Source organism: Bos mutus, chromosome X (genome assembly GCF_027580195.1).
Source record: "Bos mutus isolate GX-2022 chromosome X, NWIPB_WYAK_1.1, whole genome shotgun sequence".
NCBI lineage: Eukaryota > Metazoa > Chordata > Mammalia > Artiodactyla > Bovidae > Bos > Bos mutus.
In genome coordinates this window covers 9513622-9523993 of record NC_091646.1, presented here as the reverse complement: position 1 = coordinate 9523993, position 10372 = coordinate 9513622, and the positions used below count along the sequence as shown (strand labels likewise).

General features: G+C 42.1%; 1 pseudogene; it reads left to right on the top strand.

Annotated features, from left to right (window-relative positions):
- The first annotated feature begins 8168 nt into the window (after nt 1–8168).
- LOC102276808 (PRELI domain-containing protein 1, mitochondrial pseudogene) lies at nt 8169–8823 on the top strand (annotated as a pseudogene).
- The last annotated feature ends 1549 nt before the right edge of the window (nt 8824–10372 follow it).

Sequence of the window (10372 nt, the reverse complement as noted above, 5' to 3'; positions counted from 1 at the left end):
TCAAGAGAAGAAAACTAAGTTTACTCAACTTGTCGTATATGTCCAGCACAAAGTAGGTGTTTTATGTGTTTTCTTATATAGTCCTCATGGTAAACATGTAAGGTGGAGGATCATTATTTGTCCCATATTCTTAGAAAAATAACGATTGGACTGGTCAAATAACTTCACCTAGTAAAAGGAAAATCCAGTATGTAAATTCATGCCTGAGTCTTAACACTTTTATGTGCCCTTGGAAAAGTCATGTTCCCTCGCTGCATTTCAGTTCCTTATCTATAAAAAAGAGGCTCAGATCAAATAGCTTCTAAAGGCTTTTTAAGCATAGACAAACATGTTCTGTGACCTCTCCTTACTCCACTTGAAAAGTAAAACTGGAAGCTATAGTGTGCTTTGCTTAATTAAGACAGGACCTCATTAACATATAGATCCTGTTTTTCTTTTTTATTGTCCTGCCCCTGAAGTTGATAAGTTATGTGTATTTTATTTATTTGTATACTGGAGAGCGACTGGATTTTAGATACATGAGGTTCCAAATGTTTTAAAAGTAGGATTGATTTGCTTCAGATTCCATTTTCCAATTTTTAAAAATATTTTCAACTTTGTCCTGAAACAGAAAGGCTCAATGGTCCTTGCAGTGTTAATGAATTGTATGGCAACTTTGCCCTTGGTTATGAGAAGCTGTATATGGGATGTTCAGACAGAAGTCTCCTCTCCTGAGCCATAGCTATCAATTCCAAACTGTGAAGGCTGTTTCTCACACTGAGAATCATGGGTTGAAATGCTGCCATCTCTTCCAGTGTCTGTGTTGGTAGGGGAGGCAGGACCAAAGACAGAAGCACCCATTATCATGATAAATACTCAGAGCAGGCTGTACTACAACAGTGGCTGATAGAGAGGAGATTGTATGGTTTTAGGAAGCCTGTATTAGTAGAAAAAATATCACTGTATAAGATGCTATACATCATGAAGTTAGTGGCTAGGTATTGGCTAAGTCATTATCCCCATGAAGAAGAGGAAGTAGGAGGGTGGCATATAGGATCCTATTTGAATTTGGTTGAAAATAGAGAAAACAAAGGGAATTCTCAGGAGAGATACTAGAGACTGTGCTTTTTGTATAAAAGTTGGTCACTTGGGTTATGCTGTCCCTGTCTGGTTAATCCTATTCTTCCAATAAATAGAAATAGTTATAATAGATACCACTTACATTTATAGTGCTTTGTATACATTATTTTATTTCACCATCACAACAACCCTAGATAGATAGATGTTATTGTCCAGATTATACAGATGAGGAAGCTGAGGCTCAATGAGGTTAAATGACTTTCCCAAGGTCATATAGCTACTGAGTATCTGCACCAGAATGTGAACTCAGGTAGCTGCCTTCTCCTCCTTCCTGCTCTCTTCCCCATTACCTTCATTGTTTACACTCTCCTACCTCAGCCTGAATATCAAGTGATTACCTTGTGGAATAATTTGTGAAATACTTTCCAAGAGAGTTAATATTGGTGGGCTAAATAAATAAATAATAGTAGACTGATTAACTGTTCAAGCAATTACATATTCATTGAATGGTTACTGTACATTTGTCCTGGGGATACAGTGTTACAAAAACACCAGAATAACCCTTGCTGTCTTAAAACACAGAATGTAATTGCTGGAGCTGTCCGCAGTGATAGCCAAGCTATGTATAGCAATTTAAGTTTAAATTATTTAAAGTCAAAGAGTTAATGCAGTCTCTCAGTTACATTAACATTTCAAGGACTCAATAGCCACATGCTAATGACCACTGTACTGGGCAGCACAGATATGGAACATTTATTTCCATTCTCGTTGCAAGTTCTATTGGACAACACTTAGATAATTAATATGGTGGCTGAGATGCTAAAGAATCTGCCTGCAATGTAGGAGAGCAGGGTTCGATCCCTGGGTCAGGAAGATCCCCTGGAGAAGGGAATGGCAACATACTCTAGTATTCTTGCCTGCAGAATTCCATGGACAGTCCATGGGGTAGCAGAGTCAGACACGACTGAGCAACTATCACTTTTTTCACTTTAGATAATTAATAACAATTGGGTTGAGTGAGAAAGAAGAGTGACAGGGTGTTAAAGAATTCATATTAAATGGGTTATCTAGTCTAGGAGGCTTTCCTGGGGGAAGTGACAATTGAGCTGAGCTTTCAGTCCGAAATAACTAAGCCAATATTGCCAAGTGAGGCATCTTCTGCAGATACTCCCTGTGTGTGTGCTCAGTCATATCTGGCTCTTTGTGACCCCATGGACTGTAGCCCACTGGGCTCCTATCTCCATGGGATTCTCCAGGCAAGAATACTTGAGTGGGTCGCCATGCTCTCCTCCAGGGCACCTTCCCGACACAGGGATCGAACCTGTATCTCATTATGTCTCCTGCATCGCAGGCAGATTCTTTACTGCTGAGCCACCTAGGGAGCCCTAAATACTTCCTGCTATGAGGTAAATTAACTTTGGAAATGACAGCAGTGGATTTGATCAACTTGTCCAGGGTGTAAAGGCACCTACCTTCTCCCTTCAATGGACCCAAAGTTAGCCAAACAAGATAAAAGAATAGAGGAAGTACAGAACTGTCTCACACCTGTGCTCATTCAGATAAGGATGGTAGTAGAGCCTGGGGCCATGAATTATTGCAAGTCAGGTCCTGTATTCATTTTTGGTGCTTTGTTTAAAAAAAAAAAAAAAAAGAAAAAGAAAAAAAAGCTCTGTAACTCTTTTTGAGATACTTGGAGATCCAAACCTGGCTGTCAGTATTAAGTTTGATAGAATAATAATACGGTTCAGAGTATATCCTGAGCGGGGGAGAAGGTGTTTGCGCTTAGATACATCTGTGCTGTGTCGAGAGCTACATGTTCTATGAGCCTCTCTAGCTTGAACACCCACACATCTGCAGGCAGGCAGGGAGTTCAGTTCAGGTTCACAATCTAGCTAAGATGCAACTGTGAGGTGTTCGCTCTATCTTTAATTAGAATGGAATGCAATTGCAGTTTGTCTCCGTCATCATCTATATCTCATCATTTAGGGCTGTCATCTATCTCTATCACCTATCATTGTGATCTATTATATATCTATTCTCCAGAAGTCCTAGGCAGAATCTTCAAAGCTATACAAATCCTAAATCCCTCCTTTTGGTGTATTCCACTCAGGCCCAGATTCTTTCTCTGACTAGGGCACCAAGGCTGTTCTTTCCAATGTCAACATCATGAACTAGGAATATTTTGTGTTTACTATGCAGAGGCAGAAAACAGTCTCCAAAAGGTGAATTTGACTTGACCGATAACATGATATCACAATTAGTTATGTCAATAAAAACCACCAATAAAGGGACTTCCTGGCTGGTCTAGTGGTTGAGATTCTGTGCTTCCATTGCAGGGGGCACAAGTTCTATCCCTGGAGGGGAAACTAAGATCCTGTATCATGGCTGTGTGGCACAGCCAAAAGAAAACCAAACCAACCGCTAATAAAAGCTGTGTATTTGGTATCATAGAAATGGGCAAAAAATCAGGTTGATTCTATGAACTTCTCAACTCTCAGCCAAACATATTAGTATCATGTGGGAGTCACAGTACCAAGAATTGGAATGGCTGGGTTCTCCAAAAGCTTCCCAGTTTTTTAAACACAGAAACAGCTATGTCAGCCTCTGTGTGTCTGCCTGCTGTTTGTCTCACTTCCATATTAAATTTTTTTTTTTTTAATGCATCCCATTGCTACTATTTTTTTTTTTTTGAAGGGGCTCTGTTTCTGTAGATGATAGTCTCCTTAAATACTGATTCTTCCTCTTTGATTTAGCTTCCTTCTTGCAGTTGCCCCTCAGGGATCTTGACACACTGGATATGGCTGGAATCCAGGTCCTGTCTCTCTCAGTTTTCGTCACATGTTCTGAGCTTTGTCAGAGCCATTCTGTATCTGATTTATCTTCTGCCAGGATGGTGGCTCCATATTCAATCTGTTTGCCAAGTGCTTCTGAGGCAGCATTTTCAAAGCAGATAATTTAATTTCTCCATTTTCAGAAAGCAAAGAACAAGCCACCTTATTAACTGGAAATGTGCTTATTTGATGCTGTGTGGGGCTGACATTATCCCCCTGAATCTTAGGAAGCTCATTGTGTTCCTGAGGTTTAATTCTCCTTCTTAAAAATCTCTGTGATTTTCCCACCCCCCACCCCCACACATATCCTCAGATGCAGACATACTTACATACTTCCAACTTTTCCAATTCTGTCAGTTCTTTGAGACTCAGTGTAAGTCTCCTCCTCTCCTTGTATTCTTCCCCAGTGAGGGAGCCTGTGTTGCTTTTTCTCATCTCGTTCACTGCCTGTTGTCTGCAACATACCATTCAGCATGTGCTTATTACATTGTCTTATTTTATCCATTGAACTTCAGGTTACATGCAGTGGTGGTGAGCCATTGTAGAGTTTTGTGTGAATGTTACATGATCTGATTAGTGATTTACAAAGATGACTGATGGCATGGAGGCTGATTAGGAGGTTGAGATATTGGAGGAGTGAGGGAGTGAGTACCATGGCAATAGAAATTGAGAGAAAGCACAGATTTTAGAGGTGTTTGGGAGCAAAATCGATAGGACTTACTGATTGATCGGATGAGAAGGGCCAGAGGCAGGGAGGAGAAGTCTAGAATTGACTCTCAGGTTTCTGGTTTGGACCACTGGGTGGGTGTTAGTGCCACTCACTGAGGCAAGGAACAGGTCAGCCCACTCCCTCATGGGTCTCCTCCCCTTCCTCCTGCAATCCCATATGGGTCCACAGTAGGTGCTCAAAAATGCATGATATTACTTTTATTCTGTTAAGAGGGAAGAGAAAGTCTTGCCTTTTCTTTGTGTCCTGCCTTAGCTTATGTAAGATACTTCCTACAGTGGAAGGATGTTAGTTTCATGGCCTCTTTGTTGTTGCTACTCTAGGAATCTTCTCTCTGCTGCTGTGATCTATTTTTGCATTTCTGTGGTCTATGATGCAAGTTCTGGACTCAGTACTGGGCTTACCAGTCCGGTAGTGCCACATACTTCTCCTTGTCCACAAAATAATCTCATCACAGCAGTCACCTACATTTGAACAGTGATTTAGAATTTAGCAGGCATGTTCAGATGTGCTTTATCTCCTTTGCTCCCTATGACTGCATGTGAGGTAGGCAGTTAGGTAGGTTTAACTGTCCCTGTTTCATAGATAAAGGAGTTTAGGCTGTTGGAGATACAACCTGTGGCATAACTGGGACTCTGCCTCCACATCCATTGTATTTACTTTAATTGGTCAAGTCAATTCTTGCCTCGCTGTCTGGTACCCATGTGTTTCCAGACTCCTCATGACCTGTCCGACTTCTGCCCTCGTCCACTGTGAGCTCCTGCTTTTGGTTTACCTGCCTTGCTCATACCTATACTTTGCCCTGTATATATACATCCCTTGCTTTGGCTTTCCCAGTCCAGGCACCTTCCCCTGTTCCTGTTATACTTGTACTACAGTCTTGGCATTGACACAAGACATGCAGATGAATTTGTGCCACTGGAACTTTTTCTTCCCCAAAACATAGAGGAACACCCACTTTTAGTCTGTTGGACCTGAGGTAATACTGGCCTTTGAACTCTGTTACTTGCAAAATGTTACATTTGTGGATATGAGCAGTGAAAGAAGGCCTAATAAGCGAGGCAAGATTTCCAACCCACATTCTGCTTCCTCCAGCACAGATCTCCTTTAAGCATTTCAATGGGCTGCATTGCCTCTATCTCCCTGTGAGTACATGAATCTCCATATTTAAATGTTTGGTATTGAGCATTTGGGACAATTTTTCGTTAATATGATAGCAACAAACAGCTTTCTGGATTGTATAGATTGTTGGTAGGTACCGTCTTCTCAACACTGAAATGGTTTCATGGGTGGCCCTCTGTATGTGAGTCTCTGTAGACCCAGTGGGAGCCAGGGTTGCTTAAGTTTCCTTAGCACTTCAGTGTTTTATCGGAGAAGGCAATGGCATCCCACTCCAGCACTCTTGCCTGGAAAATCCCACAGACGGAGGAACCTGGTGGGCTGCAGTCCATGGGGTCGCTGAGGGTCGGACATGACTGAACGACTTCCCTTCAGTGTTTTATAGTTGAGCAGCAAGCATTTGAGAATCACCTACTGACAGGGATGTTATAAACAAACTCCTTGCTCTTGAGCCTACCATTTAATTGGGAAGGGAAACCTTACGTTTTTTCCCACCATGACTGCGCAGCACACAACACAGTTATAAACTTATGCTAGGGAGATTGGGACAGAAAATGAGATACGGGTCAGGCTGCTTAAAGAAGCTTCCTGAAAGGGAGGACCTTTGAACTGATGCTGAGAGCATGGGTTAAGGTTTTGATTGCAGCGTATGTTTGTGAATCAGTGTTAGTGCTACTATTTTGGGATAGCAGAATGGCATGATAGAAACCCCATATTTAATTCTTTTTCAAAGAATATTTCTTTTTCATCTCAGATGACAAGTTCAGGAGGGGGCCTGTCAAAGGAGATTTTGTTTCCTTACCCTTTTTTTTTTTGATTATGCCAAATCTTACATTCTGTGTTCCACCATTCTACGGTTTGGTTCTTTTGCAATATGATTTTAGGATCTGGTGTGAACTTAGTCCAGGACACTCCTTTTCCAAATCAGTTTTCCACTTTAGGTGAAAACTGAGTTTGTACTTTTGAGATAATTGTTCTAAGAAGACAGTGCTGCTAAAATACAGGCTAGAATAGAAAAGTTAACTTTGTGTAGCTCTGAGATGAAATTTTCTCTGTTCTTCCTTGGCAAAGATGATGCTGTGACTGGGGAGCCTTCTCAGAGTGACAGATCTGTGTGGGCTGAAGCCCCAGTTTGATCATGAGGGGGCGGGAGATGGAAATTTCTTTTCTTTATGATGGGTTCTGATGCTGGCAACTGTATGCTCTGGGAGCTACTGTTGGGGGCATGATGCATGCCTTGTTTCTCAGTGGGACATTATGGAGCAAATAGCATCTGAAACATGTTGTTGCAAATGAGACAGAGTGCAGGATAATGATGAACAGAGTAAATAATAATTTGTTGCATAGAACAGATTTGTCGGAGCTGTGGCCTGCACAAATGTTGCATCCAATATCAAACCCAGTAGCTAGACTCAGTGTTTCACTTTTTTCGAAGATTTTCCTAGATGATAGGGTGGACTGGGATAAATTCCATGTCTCAATTTGGGTGAGGGGATTGTTAAAGAAAAATGGGCTGAAATAGTTGGTCCTTGACCAACTGTGAAGTTGGAAAAATATGTCTAATATCCTACCTTTCTATTCATTTCGTTGCTTTGCTCTTGTTATTCTCCACTGGTGAATCTAGAATCCCTCTCTGTTAAGGTTATAGTGAAACATCAGTGGTAACTTTTTTAGAGAGGGGAATATACCTGGGATACAGGGGTGATGGCAGGACTGCCTGGTGTAAAAGACTCTGTCTCCAGAAGAGGAGGCTTAGTGTAAGCATGATGCCCTGGGAATGGGGCAAATTCTTATGGACCATGGCTGGAAATTGATTGAAGGACTCATTAGTAGGAATTTGAGTCTCTCCTGGGGGTCCACCTATTTGCTGAATAGACAACACCTTGTGGAGGGATAGAAAAAAATGAAGGTGCATATATATTAATAAAAATATTCTCAAGGACTTGTTTAGGATGGATTCAAAAGGGAGAAATTATCTACAGGGTAAAATTAATAACATTTACTGAACCCTTGTCATATGGCAAGCATATTATATAAAATTTGTATCTAATTCTCATTATAAGATTATGAGGTAGGCAGTTTTATTATTCACATTTTATGTACAGATAAAATGAAGTCAAGTTACCCGGGGTCAGAGAACTGAAAGTGATTGAACTAGGATTGATTGATGCATTGATTTTTTTAAATTGAGATAAAATGCATAACATAAAATTTATCATTTAACCTCCTTGAATCAGGATTAGTTTTTCATTCTATTTTCAAAGTTATCCCTCATGGCAGCGGTGGCGGTGGCTGGTTGGGTGCAGCGCTATAGCAACTGAGTTGCTGCTAGCCTGGTGGCCGAGCGTTGAGCTCCAGCCTGGCCTCCACATGCCCCCAGGGCTCCACACACCTAATGCTGCCCCGGCACTGAGCCCGCCCTGGCCAGGATGATGGTGGAGTATTTCTTGGGCCAGAGCATGCTCTGGAGTTCGTGGGAGCAAGTGTTTGCTGCCTTCTGGCAGTGGTCCCAAATCCCTGTAGTAAACATGCCTTGATGGAAGACATAGTGCACCGAGAGGTGACCTCTGACCAGAAGCTCCTGTCCGAGGACTCCTGACCAAGATGAATAGGATGCCCCGCTGGGCTGAGCAACTGTTTCTTGCCAGTGTTGCTCACTCAGTGTACATCCTGGAAGATTCTATTGTGGACCCATGAAACCAAACTATGGCCACCTTCATCTGGAACATCAACCACACCCAGCTGATGGTGGTGGAGGAATGATGTGTTTACTGTGTGAACTCTGACAACAGTGGCTGGACTGAAATCTGCCAGGAAACCTGGGTCTCCTCTGGCTAATTTGGCATCTCCAGAGATGTTCAGGAATTTGGTCTTGCATGGTTCAAAAGCAACATGACCATGACTATGAAAGGTTTTGAATACATCTTGGCCAAGCTGCAAGGTGAGGCTCCTCCCAAAACCCTTGGTGAAACAGCCAAGGAAGCCAAGGAGAAGGCCAAGGAGATGGCAGTGGCAGCTACGGAGAATGCCAAGGACCTTGCCAGCAAGGCAGCCACCAAGCAGCAGCAGCAGCAGCAGCAGCAGTAGCAGTTCATGTAGCCAGCCCAGGCCCTGAGGCAGCAGCCTAGCAGACTACCGACTCCAGTCCCTGTGCCCTCTCCTCCTCTACTTTATTATTAAAAGCCAGCTTTCAGTCTTGTTGACTGTGTGGATGGTGGGCTGGGAGTAGGTGCCCTGTTTGGCATCTCCAGCACAGCTGGTCAGTTACCCATGTGTGAGCTGGGCCTCCTTACTCCTGCATCAGGTGGCTGAAGACAGAGGCCCAGTGACTTGCCCAGGGTGACTGCATCCAGGTGAAATCGTTGTAAATGCTAGACTGTAAGCTCCGTGATGGCAGGGACTGTTGTTTTATCCTCTGATGTGTCCCAAGTATATGAAACAAAATCTTACGTGTAACAGGCACTCAATAAATACTTATTGAAATTAAAAAAAATTATCATACAGTGCAGTTGTTTTATTTGGTGTGCATTTTTGAGTTCTTACACACACATAGAATCACAAAACTACCACCACAATGAAGATACAGAATAGTTCCCTCTCCTCTGAAAGCTCCCTTATGCTGTTCCATTTGAGTTAAACCCTCTACTCACTTCTAACCTCTATTCGCTGTGTAAACAACTGATCAGTTTTCTATCACTATAGTTTTTTTTTTTTCCAGAATGTCATATTCATGAAATCATACAATTGTTGTTCAGTCATTCAGTCATCTCAGACTCTCTGTGACCCCACAGACTGCAGCACACCAGGCTTCCCTATCCTTTACTATCTCCTGGAGCTTGCTCAAACTCATGTCCATTGAGTTGGTGATGACATCCAACCATCTCATCCTCTGTTGTCCCCTTCTCCCACCTTCAGTCTTTCCCAGCAACAGGGGCTTTTCTAACAATTGGGCTATTCACATAAGTTGGCCAAAGTATTGGAGCTTCAGCATCAGCCCTTCCAGTGAATATTCAGGGTTGATTTTCCTTAGGATTGATTGGTTTGATCTCCTTGCTGTCCAAGGGACTCTCAAGAGTCTTCTCCAGCACCACAGTTCAAAACCATCAATTCTTTGGCACTCAGCCTTCTTTATGGTCCAACTCTCACATCCATACATGACCACTGGAAAAACCATAGCCTTGACTGTTCAAACCTTTGTCAGCAAAGTAATGTCTCTGCTCCTTTATATGCTGTTTAGGTTTGTCATAGGTTTTTTTTTTTTTTTTTTTTTTTACTGGTTATTATGTGATTTAATGAAATATGTAATTGGAGGAGCACAATAGAATTACATTGTGAAATGTAAATAATACACACAAGACAGAGCCCAGATAGATATAAATAAGCACAAGGTATTAGTAAATAATATAAGCTGCTGACTCAGAATCCAATCATCAGATCAGATCAGATCAGTCTGTCAGTCATGTCCGACTCTTTGCGACCCCATGAATCACAGCACACCAGGCCTCCCTGTCCATTTCAAGGAGAAGCAACTTTTAATTTCATTGTTGCAGTCACCATCTGCAGTAGTTTTGGAGCCCAAGAAAATAAAGTTTCTCACTGTTTCCATTATTTCCCCATGTATTTGCCATGAAGTGAT